The following is a 16,398-nucleotide window of genomic DNA, read 5'->3' as shown; positions in this document are numbered from 1 at the left end:
ATTATTTACACACTGTTATTTTGGCGTCACCACAACATTAGAAATAAAAATAAAATAAAATAAATATTAGGGTGTAAGAATCTTTTTGGAGTTGCCTCCTGGGTTACGTCACTGGAGCTATGACGTAGAGGTGTGAGTATGTAACACATATTTGAGGACACAGAGTAGACTCTGCTCACAGCTGATGGTTGGTCTGTGCCTTTCTCTCTCCCTCACCTCTGTTATGCTTTCCTCAGTTGACATTTCACATTAATCTGGTCCGGCACACTGATCATCACTGCCTCAGAGAACCCCCCACACAAGGGCACAACCCACACACCATCTCCCATATATCTCATTCATGGACTCACTCTGTCCTTTACTATAACAATAACATTTCAACATGCAATTTACAGGCTACATTTTATTGGTGGATAAATGCATTTTATTTGAATGTGACAATCAGGTAGAGAACAACGAAGACCAATGCAAAGATAAACATGTTATATGTTATAATCCCTATAGACTGGACTGTACGAGACTGGAATGGACAACAATGTGATGTGGGTTCCTGTATTTGGCTGCTTAGTCCTGTACTGGTGATAAATCATAAATGATGGTTCAACTCTAAGGCTACTGCAACTGTGAAACTATGCATTGTATTTGAATGTGACACTCAAGTTGACAACAGAAAAAATCAATCCAAAGATAAAATGTGTTACATAATAAGGACTGAGAAGAAAAAACATACATTGATAAAGTATATAAATACGCTAAAGTTAACTTGTGTAGGCTTGGTTCAACAAAAGAGCATTTACCTCCTAGTGTCCCTTAGAAATAAGTAGTACATGTGATTCAAATGCTAGTATTTATGAGTGGAGTTTACAAGTCAACACTGTTTCCTCAAATGACATGTGGGTCTCCATAAAATCTAAAAGCTATTTCTGTAAGAACTATAGTGCTGTGTTTACTTAAGACGTCGAGCAGAATTATTCATAGACTGACTTTCTGTGGCTAATGCATTTATCTGGACCTCAACAAAATGAGTTTGTCACAATCCTCTGCTCTGAACTAATGTGCTCAGCGCAACACATCCATAACTCAGGCTTAAAATAATAGTCTGGAGTTTATTCCAGGTATTTGAGACCATTTGAACTGTGCCTTTTCAGAAAGTCTGGAAATTTGGGCTAAGTCACACATTTCAATGGAAAATTGCATCAGGGGGTCAGCATCTGTAATATAACATAAGCCATCATCATGATATAAATTGCAACAAGGGGACAAATTAATTGCTGCAGCAAACAAGAATGAAGTCACAGCGAAAGAGCTAATTTGATTAACTTAAACTGAATAAGCATTATCCCATTTGTAAATTTTACATGAGTTAGCTCATTTGGTTATATAAAAACAAACTAAAGACAAATACCTCTTGTTAAAGGAATTCCATTTCTGTGTTGTATCTAGGGTACTTACTCCCAGCCCTTGTTATCATGGCCTATGTCATTGGTATAATACTCCCTACAATGGAAGAGTAATTAGACCGAACTGCACTAGACTGGAATGGACAACACTATCATGATGTCTTGAGGGTTCATGTGTCCAGGTGCTGGATGCTGTACTCTCGTAAATAAACTTCTCCTGTGTTAGAACTCCAGCCTTGTGACTCTTCTCTTCACCTCTCAGACTACTACAGTTTATCCTACAACACCAATTTGCATTCAACTGTTCATTATTCAATACTATACTTAAGCACTTCTTGATGAATATTGTCACTCCGACATGTCCAACACTGTCTCTTCAAGCAGTGATGGCATCATCACTCTCTCATATGAGGACACCAACAGTGACTCAGCTCTGCCTATGGCCCACAGTGACATTAGTCAGAACCACCCGCCTTAATGTGTGAACATGTGTGTGTGCTAATGGCACAAGAGAAAACACTGTCACCAGTCTGCTACAACAAGGGACTGTGTCTGATACATGTAACCTGTCCTGGACAAGATTTCACCAAAACTATGCACGTACACACAAGTGGAGTCATAACAACTAATCAGGTAAGAAAATGAAGAAGCCACTTGGATGTGTAGTGAAACGTTTTTGTCTAAAACATTTGTTGAGGTGACAGACTTGAACCAGAAATGAACTTAAACTGTGTTTCAGAACTGTCTCAAAGGCAAACATAGAGACCTGCACAGTATAAAGAAATGTAATGTATTGAGTGAATAATCCCTGCATCCGGGTAGGAAGGCAGGGCCTGGTGAAAACTGGTTCATCTAAAGAACAGAACTCAGAGCTACAAAGAAGCACGTCTACTCCATTCACTGTAGTGAAGACTGTAGTGAGCGTTATATAGACCTTTTTCACAACTGCTGGAAGTCCCGCCCAGTAAGATTGCAGAACTTCCGGTTAAGAAATTAAAGAAGCCAATACTGTCACAAGAGCAGCTTGCTGTTTTGAACACTCATACAAATGCGTCTCAGGGACTGTTCACATTTGTAGTTGTAGTGTAGTTTAAAAGATTTAGTTATTAACAGGAAATGTAAACAACTAGGTCTGTTAATTTTAGTGTTGTTGGCTACACAGTTGGAACAATATCAGAAAAAAGATAAACAAAACAGACAAAACATATACAGTAATAATAATACATAAGACAAGATATTACTTTGTTTGTAACCTGTTCTGAGCCTGAATGATGTTCTGTGATTGTGTCATAGTTGAGATAGTTTTAGAGCCAATCCACTTTATCTATATAACACATTTCATAAACAAAACAATTTCCAAAGTGCACAATACAGATACAAGAAAATATAACGGGAATATAAAATAAAGCTCTATTTAACTTCACTAGCCCCCTTTAATGCATAGTGGATTGTGTACCTTTTCTGGTAGAGGGTCCATCAAATGCTTTTCTTCATGGAGATGTTACTGCTTTGTCTGGAAAGTTTTACACTGTACTATTAAGCCTTTCTATCTTCAAGAAGACCAAACCAGACAAGCTACAGGTCAGATCTGTGGAGAAACAATCGCACTCACAATCCAAATGCCTGTTTTTGTATGTATTTTTGACCTATAAAACCACTTGTAATTTCATAAATGTAAGGGAGAGCTGTCAGTGTCATACTGTGGAACATTTCAGGCAGAGCAATAACATATCCATAGAAACAAGGAGGTGACCAACCCCCAACCAAGTAGTACTAGTAACATCAAATAAGAACATAGCAATAAATAAAATAAAATAAACAAAAGGCACAGAGGACCACACAACTCACGCAGTGCTAAAATCCAGAGAATAAAAGTAGGTCTTAAGATGAGATGCACTTTTATGTAACATGTTCTGTATCCCTGTTACTGCAGTAGTTAGAGGCTGTCAGTGGCTTTAGTCTGTGTCACTGGGAGTTACTCTGAATGCGATCTGCCACCCACTGCTGGAGGAGACTGTGTCAGTGCTCCACTAACTCCCCCCTCCAGGTTTGTATATTTCTGTGAGGATAGAAAGTGAACTCAGGTGTGACTGACTTCCACCTTTACTGTGTATTTAACCATTGTGCTTATGCTGCAGGCTCAAATTATTGTGGTAATGCATCAGGAGGCGGGTGCGTGTGTGAAACAGTGTCATAGTATTCCATGATAAATTGCCATCTTTAGCACAGAGCCCCTCCACTATTTTATATGGCCACATTCGAATTAGACCCAAATGTAAATGATCCTATTTCAAAGCAGCAGTGGGGTATTATCATAATCATAGTGACAGTCTAATAAAATGCATCTAGTGGAGAGGAGCCCCCCAGTATTCTGCTCATTGGTTCAGACCATGGCCACTGCAGGTTTGGACGGAATAATAAATCAAGATGAAATCATGCTAAATATTTACATTGTGTTTTCCAAGCAAAAATGCAGATTGGTACAAGCTCTTATGTTTACTAAAGAAGCAGCCTTGTTCTGGTTCATGTCCACAAATGGTATTCATGACCTGTCAGAACACATCATTGCATCCCTAGATTTTTTACTTTCACTTTTAAATACAGTATTAAATATAGACTTAGAGGTAGACAAACTTTATTGACCCACAAGTTAAATTATTTGGACACAGTAGCTCACACAGTTTGGACACATACGTAACTCTGTGGGAGACAAACAGTCTTTTGGGTCTTCTCTGTCCTGAATTGCCTTTGGAATCGATAAAGTATCTCTCTATCTCTCTCTCTATCTATGGATAAGTACACCTCAGCACAGTGTCTGATATGTTCCTGGCTGTTTTGTATCTTGTACAGTTCAATGCCTCGTTACACAAGCAGGCTATAAACTGGAGTCTCCTGTTGGGCCTTTATATGCTGTTTATAAATCCTATTGTAATCAGATCAAGGCAGGAATTCAGTTTTGTATGTAAACATTCAGAATAATAGACTGTCTATTATATTTATTTATCCATCTATCTAGTCTAGTCTATTATCTATGTACTACAATAATAACAGAATTAAACTTCAGAGAGCCTAACACTGAAAGACAGGAGGAAATCTATTTTGTATTCAGTGAGTCAAAATAAAGAGAATGGAATTGTATTGCCAGATGTTTACAAAATATATTGTATTGTATTGTATTGTTTTGTTTTTTTCAGATTCAAATAAGATAAAATTGCATTTTGGTATGAAATATTCAAAAGGTAAAAGCACAAATGTTGAAGCTAGTCATTTGTATTATTGACTAGACCCAAGGACTCATTGTATTGCAACAGAAATCTGTGTTCTAACAATAATTATTTTAGTCGACCCCCATCTGTATTAAGTCTTTTTGTCCTATAACATGTTGTGACGCCATTTGAACCCCAACAGTACCAATCTTACTCGCAGCTGTCAGTCTGTGCACCCTAAATCACATAAATACTTTATGTTTTTTATATTGCCATTTTCCCATGAATGGACCATTTATAGATGAAGCCCCATGGGGTAGATGGGCCTTAGCGTTGCTGCATGCTGGGTATCTCTCTTACGTCATGAGAAGCGATCAGGCTGCTAGCTAATGCTAACGCTATGATTGGCAGTTGTGTGAAAGGCTGTGCACTGCAGAGCCACCCCAGGGTGCAGACCTCTGAATTATGAATGGACAGACTGAAGCTATTACCTCCTTGTGTCAACTTCACATCAGAGGCTCTAATGCTCCCTTCACATCCATTTATCATAGCACATACATGTTATATCATCTATTACTGTTTGACTTACTACAAACTCAGCTGAAAAAAAAGAATGGAAACAAAACCAAAAAGAAACTTTCCACAAATGAGCATGAGTTTGTGACCTGATAGGCCTACAATGTTTTGCTATTTGATATAACAATCATTCAAAAAAACAAAAATACAAACACGAATACAAAACAAAAAATTTAACATAGCAGCAATTTTAGGAAGTAGAATTAAATCTGGCATGTTTATAGTTAATTTAAAGGTCCTATATTACTCTGTCCCACCTTGTGATGTCATAAAGTGATAGTTTTCAAATTAACAGCTGCCTTTTAATTCAGTAGAAAGGGGTTGAAATCATCCAGATAACTCTAGTGATTGTGTCTCACAACATGGACCAGAGTGTTTTCTGTTTGAGAGAAGAGAAGAAGCAGCCTAAATATGCAGGGTTTGTGTGTTAAATGTGTGTGAATGAAACAAAACACAACTCTAAGTATGTTTTTTGATGAGGAAACAACATAATAACATAGATCAGAAAAAAGCATAATATGGGCCCCTTAGGCTGAAGACCTTTAAATAATTAATCTAAACTATTACGTTGTTTCTTACATCGTCCCCAGTGCTACAATAGACTGAGTCCTGTGTTAATTCGACTTAAGCATGTATTGATTGGTTCCATATCCTTCAGTGGTGTCTTTCTTCTTTGTTTCAGCCTGTCAGCTCTGTCGTATATCTCTGTTCCTTGTGTCCAAAGACATGTGAGTGTACACCTGAGCCTGTCTGTCTGCCTCTGCCCCGCTCACACTGCAGCCTGTCATCTCTGTATGCTTCCTTAGTGGAGTGAAGGGCTATTTTTACATTTTCTTACCAAAATGATGCTGTGTTGTTGTTGTTTTTTTTGTTTTTTTTGCGTGTATTGCACACAGTAAAACAGGTTTTCAGGACTACTAGGTCATTATCCCCAGGCATTGTTTACATACTTTAATGAAAGTGTTGTTAAATTCCTTTCAACCACCAGTAGTTTTCGACATCCTTTAAAATAATTAGTAGTAGTAGTCATAATATAGTAGGGTATACTTCATATTCATATACACATATATTCGTATACATCAATTTTATGTGCACATGTAAATAAATCTACAATTTTAATTTAACAGACTGACTTTGTCTTTTCAGTCCAAGTTTGTATAGGACAATTAGAAACAATAAAAAGAGGCCCTGTGCTTTAGGACATTATTAGGAAAAACATAATAATAATTGATGAAGAGCATCCAGAATACACACTTCTTCAATACTTTACAAAGATGGGAGTCTGATCATTTAGTCTCCCTGTTTTCAGATGGGTGTGATTGACAGGTGGATTAGCCAATCAGAGACATGCATGGTCCATTCATATCCCAAAAATAAACAAAACAAATACAACAGGGGATTAATAAACAGATTACAGATTACAGATTTCTGAGAAATCACTGAGCTAAGACTTAAACTCAGGTAATCTGAGGTGTGACAAATTAGATTTTATTTGTAAATGATGAGTGACCAATGAGCTCCATCATTTCACACACGCCACTGAAAAAAACTGATCTGAGTGCACAATCATGTTCGGCCGGACTCATGGTGCAACAGAGGAAGTGGGGGCCAGACAGATATCAATCTGTATAAAAAATACAGAGAGATCTCATGCTGGAATTACCAGGCAAAGGGTCCGATGTAACTCCACACTGTTTGCAGTATTACAGAGATACAAAACACAAACTTTGGTCGTTCATCAGATTGTACAGTAAACTTCAGGCCCTCTTTCCATGTAATTTTGAAATAATTAAAATTCCTGAAATGTGTCATACACCCACTCCCAAATTATTCAACTTTGCTTCACTTTAACATGTTGTTTGACATTCACAATTTATCTGGAAAACGGTCAGTGTTTTGAGCCAGTTCTTCTGCATTTCTGAACAGTAGTGTTGCGTGGCACAGTGGTAGTATTGCCTGTAAACTTATGATGGACGCTACATGAGGGGAGGTGTGTTTACATGTGTGTGATCAGCTTGACCTGTGCTACTTTGAAGCTGTGTACAGTTATCTCTCGTCAGGTTCCCATCGAGGCTGCCAGGACCCTCACTGTGTCTGACCTTTTTACTTCAAATTTAAATCACTTTGTCATGAGCACTTAGCCAACTTGAGCCAACCCTGCTGCTTTTGTGATCTCAGTTGTTTAACTGTTCTTGACTGATTCTTTGCTGTAGCCCTGGGATGTGCTGTGTACCAGAGGTATCCAGTCTGGAGTAAAGGCCAAGACTTGAGATGGCCATTTTGTAAGAATGCCCTTCATTGCCTCCTTCAAGTAAAAATCCCCAATCACTAATTGAATGTCCGTTTGAGTAAATTATGACTAGCCACTTGCCATTTAAAAGGTATTCTTGTTATAAATACAAATTGCTGTGTTGGCATTACATTCCATGACAAAAACTTAAAGGTGCTGTACCTGATTTTTACTGTCTTTAAAACTTGACTAACAGCACTAGTTCATTTTAAAGAGTTTAGTTATTCCCCATGCTCCTAAGACTTCCTATAGCCCAGTAATTCACTGCAATGCATCATAAATGCTTTTCACACATTTCAGAGACCAAAGCGGATTTTTGTCATTATGGTCAATCTAACCATGGTAACAGCACACTTCCTGGTTCTTGGACAATAATACATTTTTATAATTAGGAGCAGATGGCACACAGCAGATTTATTTTGACCCTGTTTTATTTACAATATTGGGGCAAAACAAAATTAGCTCAAAAATCAGGGACAGACACTGAAGCAAATGGAGAAAATAAAATGTGAGTATCATGTAGACTATTATGTCTATTATTAGGCTTTACACACTGAAGATATTGACAGTACGGTATATGACTGTTGACATAGAAGTCTTATGGACAACTTCGCATCCTGCTGTTATGCCCCTCCACCTCATGCTGCACCAGAGGGATCAATTGGAGGAGCAGCTTTGACAGAGCTCTTATCAGGCATCAACGGAGCCCTCACTATGTCAATAATACAAGACATCGCAACAAAAAAAAAAAGATAATTATTATTGATAAGTTAAACACCAGCAAAACTTCACAAGATATTAGTATGGAAAGCATGATTAAATATGGGCAAGCTGAATTCCTGCCATATGTCATCCAGTTTGGTCAGTTAGTGGATAGAATTGAGAAGAATTGATTCGCGCACTTTGATAAATCCAGAGCAAGGGTTAATTAAGTGGGGCATTTGGGTGAACGGGGTGAGCAATGGAAAGCGGACGAGAGCAGGGCAGGGAGGCGGGATAATAGCGAGACACAAAAGTACACACCGCTAGAGCAGAGGAGGGAGGAGGAGGCGGCTGATCCGGGAGTCTGCGAGCGAACGAGTGAGCGAGAGAACTGGAGACTAAAGGAGACCTGCTCACTCACCGCCGCTGTCTCCACTCCGCGCACTTCTCTGGCTGCTTGGCTGAGAGCGAGAGGGGAAACGGGAAGGGAAGAATGAGGAAGAAGTCGTCCGTGCAGCGCGCCGCGTCCCATTACCTCAACCACCAACAACAAATAATACGGGTTTGCTGATGAAGCGCCTCTCCGGTCATTCGATCATACAGGTCGCACCGTCGAGCTGAATGGAAACTAGGAGTAATCCAACAGTAGACAAGATCAACAAATAATCGAGTAAGAAGAAAAACTGCAGTGCATGGGAATCTGGAGTGTTCTGCCTCCTTTTGTGCGTCTTGGTTGGTGGAAACGCCGCCTTGGCCGGCATATAAGAGGTCCCTGCGTCTCCATTAGCCTTCCCTACTGCTGGGCTTACCTCTACTACAACTACTAGCACTCGTACTACTGCTTGTGCTCGCTACTAGAACTGGTATCAAGCTCGTGGTGCCGCTTCCACCGCGCGGTCCGCTCTCCTCCGAGTAAAAACCAAGGTAAGATTTGTGGATGCATGTGAGAAAGGACAGGAGTTAACGTGTTTTACGCATAGGCAGTTTTGATTTAGTGTGTATGAATGGAACAGAGCGCCAGTGTTTTGCGTTAGGAATCAATGGATACAACGTGGTGATCCAATCCACCCGTCCTGATTTCTCTTTCATTACACTTTTGTTTGCATGTTTTCACTACTCTTGTATGGCCCGTCTATTACGAGCCCTCCTCCCCTTTCCCTCTTCGTTGATTACTTGGGGAATAATCATTACGCATGCAGAGCACGTCCAGATAAGCACGCTGGTACCTTTTATAGGCTTTCAGCATGGAAGTTGGAGGGGAAAAACCCATGCGCGAGGACCATGGTTATATGCCCCCCACCCCATGTTCTTTGAGGATGGAAATACTTAGGAGGATGGATTGCCCAGTTGCTTGAAGGCGCACACAGGGTGACAGATTTACGCAATTCTGCAGCGTTAACCCATCCTTTGCGCCAAATGCCGGATGTTATAGGCACTGACGGGAGTAGGATACCCAATGGAATGCTACTTTATAAAAGATTTGATAGTCTACTACAGAGAGTGAAATACAGCGATTTAAGGACACTGTTTGGCATTCATCGCTACTTTATGTGGTTTAATCGTGATGTTGAAATGCTCGTTAAAGAGGTTTTCCTCATGTTCCAGAGCAAAGTGGTGTGTGGTTTTGGAGAATCCTTTTGCGCATCGCTGTACCACGGCGTACCACACAAGCGAGCAGGTGCCAGAAAGCATTTTAAATCTTGCTCATTTCCACTTGACTTCTCCCGGGGCTATACAACATCAGGCAGACTCCAACCTGTGCATGTCCCAGTATTTATTCATACTGTTGAGAATAATAAGAGATATGTAGGCTCTTATATGACGCAAGGCAGTGCAGTGTAATTTAATGCAGTACAATATGCAGAGATTAGGCTAAAGTGGACCTTTTACCAGCGTGGTGCTGCGTTCAAGAGCTGTGGTGGGAATCTGACTACATTTACATGCAGAGATGCAAGCAATCAGTGGGGCGGCCAGATCCTCTCACTTTGCTGGAAGTGGCTGAGAGAGAGAGACTGCAGTTCTGTGGTGTATTTGTGGCTTTATTTTTCTCTCAGTAAATTGAGCACATTTGAGATAATTTAGCAAAATCCACAAATTAATAGATCACATTAACATTGTTCAAATACCACTAGAAACAAAGTCATTTCCCTTTTTGACATGTTTTAGGTGTCAAACCCTGACCGCATTTGTAATTGCAGTAGAAAAGTATATATTCTGAGTCGTACCTTAAAACAAGTGTTAAGTTTCAGTAGTGTCAATTCTTGGTTCCCACGTATCAAAGAGATGATTTGCAAAGGTGTCTACTTTCAATATGTTTACAGTCAACAGCGTCCCCTAACACAAGGTCACACTACCACTGTCAAACTGTCTAGTATTGTGTTTTTCCAATAATTATAATGTAGTTGTTATTTTTATATATATTAATTTGGTTGGTGCAATATTGGGTGTGCTATGGGAGATACTGTGACTTCGATCTCACTGTTCAATATCTATTAAGGTAAAGGCTAGTCATCCTTGTCACAACACGAGTTAATCTATGGGATCAATGGCCAGATTGTGAGCTGCTCATTTATCACAGGTCATTATTATGCATATGTATTTGTTTGACCTTAAGTAATGTGTAATGGGTTAATTCATACTCCTTAGCCTCGCACTACAAGCTGTCGAAACTGGTTTTCATTTCACCGGATCATCCTTGACTCCAGACGTGGGCTCTTCGGTTTCCCCCATGGAGAATAGAGCCTTTAATATGACAGCCATCTTTAGCTGTGCAGTGTGAAGGCAGACCCCCACTGCTGTCAGGCTGTCCAAATGTGAACGGGGCAAAAGCATACTGTTTACTTGAGAACACTGAAATGGTTGTCACTCCAGTTTTGGTTTAAGATTATACGCTGAATCCCAATATAGCTTTCTCCATTGGCTTTATTTAATGGATAGGTTCCAGAGAGTTAGGGTTTAGGGCTCCAGAGAGGGCTATTCACCAGATCTGTTCAGTTTGATGTTGTGTACAGGCAGACACAGGCAGATGGTCAAAAATACTAACATTTCAAACTTTACATTACTAATAAGGAGACTCAGTACTGTACACAATACAGATTTTGATGTCATAATATTAATAAACACTTTTTCTATTATTTTTTACAATGTCATTTTCCACTTGAAATCATTTTAATTTCTTTATTTTATACAGCGCATTTTTACCTTCAAGGCATTAAATGAAGCACTCTTCTATTCACACATATTCATACAACAGTTTAAGCTGATACTGGGGCGAGATGGGTTAAGTGTCTTGCTTTAGGAAACAACAACTGCATTCACCTTTGTGAGTTGGGACTAATCAGCCAACCCTTGGGTCAGTGGAGCCGAAAGTTGCACCCATGATGTTTATGCTGGGAGTATATACTGTACTTTCCACTCAGCTGAGCTATTGCTGCTCCATAGACAGAGAGCAAAAACATTTCAGGGAAGGTCAAAGTTTGTCCTATTTGTGTTAAGTCTGATCAGTTCTACCCAAAAGTTAAATTATCATAATTAGTATAGAAAGGGATGGGTGAGGTACATGGCACCCACTACTTCAAAAACAAAACAAAACAAAAAACTAGAAGAACTGAGTAAAAGGATGAAAACTAGTGAAAGGGAATGTTGCGAGTTGCTCGGTGGCTTTAAAAAAATCTTTGATCTCCAAGGCACATGACTTGAGCTTTTTTAAATTGATGCATTTTGGCAAGAATGAAAGAAACAGTGTGGCCTCATGGATGGTATGGACTCAGTACATGAAAAGGAGAAAACCTCATCTTTTGATATGAACAAGCTCGCTGATGAAATATAAATGAAGGCGGAGGTTACATGACGAGAGGGAGAGAGAGAGAGAGAGAAAGAGAGAGTGTGTGCTGGATAATGGTGAAGGGAATTATATGAGATTTGAGTTGAGTCCATTGTGCTGCATTGGCCAAGATAGAGGGACGGCCGAGATTAAGGAAAAGAAGGTCAGCAAACTATAGGGCTGTTGGGATGCTATATGTGTCAGTGGCTTAGACCAGTGCCGTATGCCATAGTACAGGCCTGGTAGTATACTGGACTTTTCAAAAGGTTATCAAAACATATGCCTCGTAAGATTATGAAACTGAATTTCAAATAAGATTTCGTATTTAGTATTTTGAGTATAGTATTATAACTTCAACAGCTGACATGTACTGTACTCCTATGACTGTTATTACTGTAATTACGTTAATTACTTACTACCTTACCTTACTGCATAATACTTTGATGACAACTACAACTTGTACAATTACGACTACTACTATAACTACTACTTCTAAACTACTACTACTACTATGACTACTACCACTACTACTTCTACAAACACTATATAGATTGACCATTATAACTGACAGCAGTCCTCACCTACACTTTGGCACACCGTGCACATGTCACTTGCCAGCCACAGATGGCAGATACAGGCAGATAGTTTTTAGCCTGGAGTTAGTATTTTCTCCTCTGAGTTAAATGATTTGGCAGGACAAAATGACTGGAGGTCTGGCCAGGTTGGAGATGAGCATCAATGTAATGACCATCGATATACTAAATGTTTCAGATCTAGGGGCTGTGGAGAGTAAAACCTGCAGAATACAGTTTGGGAAATGGGCTCTAGCTAATGTTCTTCTTCTGCCCCTCTAGTGTGCAGGACTTTAATATTTCATAGTTATGTCTGATGTGTGCTGCTCAATGCATATTGGATAGTCAACACTGGCATCCACCAATTAGAGATAGAAATAGGCTGATATTTGCATTTTTTTTTAGCGTTTTTGGCTGTTGGCCTTAAATTTCCAGCAGGCTGATCTTTTGTTTGGGCCAACCAGCTGCCTAAATGTGCATGAAAAATATGCATAAAGCTTTGTTTGAACACTTTTGTCCAAAAAAGGCACTGCAAAAATATGACTACAAGGCTCTCTACACAGTTTGTAGTAAAACAAGATTGCAGATAATTACTGGATTCTAATTGGATAATTTGGGGAAAATGTCCAAAATACATATCTACATATCAACCCAAAAATATCGGCAAAGCTTATCGGCCGTCAATTTCTCTGGATTCTATACAATCAGTATCTGCACCAGCCATGAAAAAATGCATATTGGTTGATATCTGATTTCTATATTCATGTGGTATGGTAAAAGTGGTATTGATTGGGATGGTAAAAGTGAGAAGGGGTAGCATACTATCATACTATAATACTATCATACTGCCATATTTTCAGATTATCATACTGTCGTACTATCATACTGCATTAAATGGATGGATTGTTTGCTGTAGGCTACTGCACCAGAACGTAAAAGCAGTCATTTTGAGAAACAACCCTGTAACTACAAGACGTGTGTACATGTACAGAATCGGCAGCATCATGGAGGTATCAGTGGTACATGATCTAGAAGGGAAGCAAATTGTAATAGTATTAGGTTGTAGTGTTATGAATGCAGTAATAATTGTCAAGACACGGAGATTAGTGACAATAGCAGCAGTACCAGTAGTAGTAATGAAGTGTAGATTAGTACTGCTATGTCTATATCATAGACTGTATATAAATGGATGTAGCTAACCTGCAAGCTGCTGCATTCCACATAGGAAGTCTTCACAGGGACACTTCTGGCTCCATCAACTTTGACTTTACACTGGAAAATTGTCACCCCTCTCTCTGTAACTGCTGCAGTGAGTCTCATCATTTTGGTCTTAAAATGTTCATATTAACCCGCTCTACATGATACTGGTGTTTTTATTTCACTATTTTGAATGTAAATAAATTCCTATTCCTAACATGGACCTGTCTCCTTGCTTCTATAACATCTAGCCTTGTGAGATTCATTTGACTGGAGCCAAACACTATGGGTGTCACATGTCCTGTAGTGTATGCTCTGTATGTATATAGCATGTCTGCATTTGCATGTTTTTTATATTCACAAAATACAATTTGCGGTCTTTGCTATGTTCAAAGTCAGCATTTCCTCAGATCTGACCCACAGTGTCACATTTAATGATCATCATTTCCTATATGATGTAATGCTAGTGGTTTCTGTGTGAGTCTGCTGGACTGATCTTCCACTTTGGCTCTCTGACTGATCGGTATGGAGATAGATTGGGAACATCTCGTCTGAATGTAGAACATGATTTTAGATTCCTTCATAAGTATGGCTTTTTTGTATTTGCCTCAGGGGACCATGATGTGGTGGTGTGTGTGTGTGTGTGTGTGTGTGTGTGTGTGTGTGTGTGTGTGTGTGTGTGTGTGTGTGTGTGTGTGTGTGTGTGTGTGTGTGTGTGTGTGTGTGTGTGTGTGTGTGTGTGCGTGTGTGTGTGTGTGTGCGTGTGCGTGTGTGCTGAACCTCCATTATGTCGTCTTGTCTGATGTGTTCCATTTGAAAACCAGCCAAGTTTTGAGGTCATGGGATTTTTCTTTTTTTTTTTTCAGTTGAGCAAACCAAAATAGCAGTCATTCCTGAGGCACACAAAATTGTCTCAGAATAGGGAAATCAGCACTGATGAAAGCACCATCAATATATTTTGTCATTACTTGGCTCTAAATCAAACAGCCTGTTTTCCCCATAGGTCGTGTGTCGTACTCCAGAGCAAACTTCAGGAGTGATTAGACAAGTTGTGTGCACTGTAATATCTGCCTAAAATCAGTAATACGCAAAATGTATGGGTATGGAAACAAGTAATTCAAAACTATAGTCATTTATGTTTTGAAAACATGTTAAATCTTAGACATTTCCACAGGCCTGTCACTATAATTACTACTACAGTAGAATATCGACTTATCGTTCAGTATATGAAAACTGGAACAGCATATTTTGGGGCTCAATATTTATCGTGTGCACAATTTTTTCATAAAATGTGGGGTATTTTTGTTGTAATACAATACGTTTTGAGCTGTAGAAGATTAAATAAATGATTTTTATGGTTAATTATTGGTTGATTCTGTACTTGATACTGTCTATTTAAAAATGGTTTACTGGGATTATTTTACGTTATTGTCAATGTGTCAGTGGCGTAAGGTTGTCGCACTTTTATCATTTATCGCAATATATCTCTGCAGCAATATATTATGCTTCAAAATGTGTTGCCATGACAGGCCTGCATTTTGTTTCTGAAATGAGTAAGTCTTTCATTGTTCAGTCCTTTTCTTTTCTTTATAGTTTCTCTTTGCATTTTATATGAATGTACAAGTGCTAACCTGTCCAGAGTAGAATTACACTTTGTATTTATTTTCGTAGGACACAGTAAATGCTGAAATCCCAGTTACAATGACTCATAGAAACAACAAACTGAAGCACTCTTTTACAATGCAGTTCTGAATTGGTAAAGTAAATCCCGGTAGTTAGCATACAAAATGTAGCTAAAGCTTAAACAATATTGGCACAAGGCAGAATTTGAATAGATAAGAAGACCTACAAGAGTAAGATCCTTTCACATGGTCAAGAAGTAAAATGTGTGTTCACATTGCTATCCTGACTCCTGACTACTTTAAAGGGCTCATTTTTCTATGTTGTAATGTTGGTTCATACACATGTTTAACACAGAAATCCTGCATATTTAGGCTGAGCTCATCTCTCAAACAGAAACCATTCTACCTTGTGATGTCATGTCAAAAAGTGCTCCACTGTGTTTTCAGACTCCATATACCTTCAGTAGAATCATTTGGATAATTTCAGCCCTGAAATTGCCAATCTTTACTGAACAAAACGTAAAAGGTAGCTGCTAACTTGAAAACTACCACTTCATGACATCACAAGGTGGAACAACATTATGAGCTTTGGAGATGTAGACAGATCAGTAATAATCTCAAACATGTGTGAATGAAACAGAACACAGCTCTAGGTTTTTGATGAGGTAGCAACATTTTAATATGGTTTAAAGCTCACAAGAATCAATTTTGCAGTTTTACAGTGTCTTTTGTGACAAAGCCAAGGTTGTTAACTGACCGACCATCACAGAAAGTGCACACAACAGCTGTCGTGGTAATCTGCTCTTTAGTCATGAGCCTTAAGAAAAATGACATCCTTAAGTGAAAACAACCAATCCCAGAGCACACTGAATTACTGATTGCATGAAAATGGCACACGAAGCCTTCTGTGGCCACACAATGACGCCAGGCACAGGGACAGGACTTGAATTGCACTGTTTGGCTTGGACCTCACACAAATGGCATTTAATTAAATAGATGGCTAGTGTAGT

General features: G+C 39.1%; 1 protein-coding gene across 2 annotated transcripts in view; it reads left to right on the top strand.

Annotated features, from left to right (window-relative positions):
- The first annotated feature begins 1,920 nt into the window (after nt 1-1,920).
- slc8a1b (solute carrier family 8 member 1b) overlaps nt 1,921-16,398 on the top strand; it is a 136,127-nt gene continuing 121,649 nt past the window's right edge. Inside the window, exon 1 of one of the 2 annotated variants that reach the window (XM_055162766.1) lies at nt 1,921-2,033. The gene's annotated coding sequence lies outside the window, so the exon portion shown is untranslated. Of the gene's footprint in view, nt 2,034-8,507; nt 9,099-16,398 lie in introns of those variants that run through there. The other variant, XM_055162765.1, reaches the window with a different exon arrangement.

The sequence above is a fragment of the Boleophthalmus pectinirostris genome, unplaced genomic scaffold (assembly GCF_026225935.1).
Source record: "Boleophthalmus pectinirostris isolate CB_2022bp ecotype Guang Dong unplaced genomic scaffold, ASM2622593v1 HiC_scaffold_5, whole genome shotgun sequence".
NCBI lineage: Eukaryota > Metazoa > Chordata > Actinopteri > Gobiiformes > Gobiidae > Boleophthalmus > Boleophthalmus pectinirostris.
Note: the sequence above shows the minus strand (reverse complement) of the source record. Positions and strands in the feature narration are given on the sequence as shown.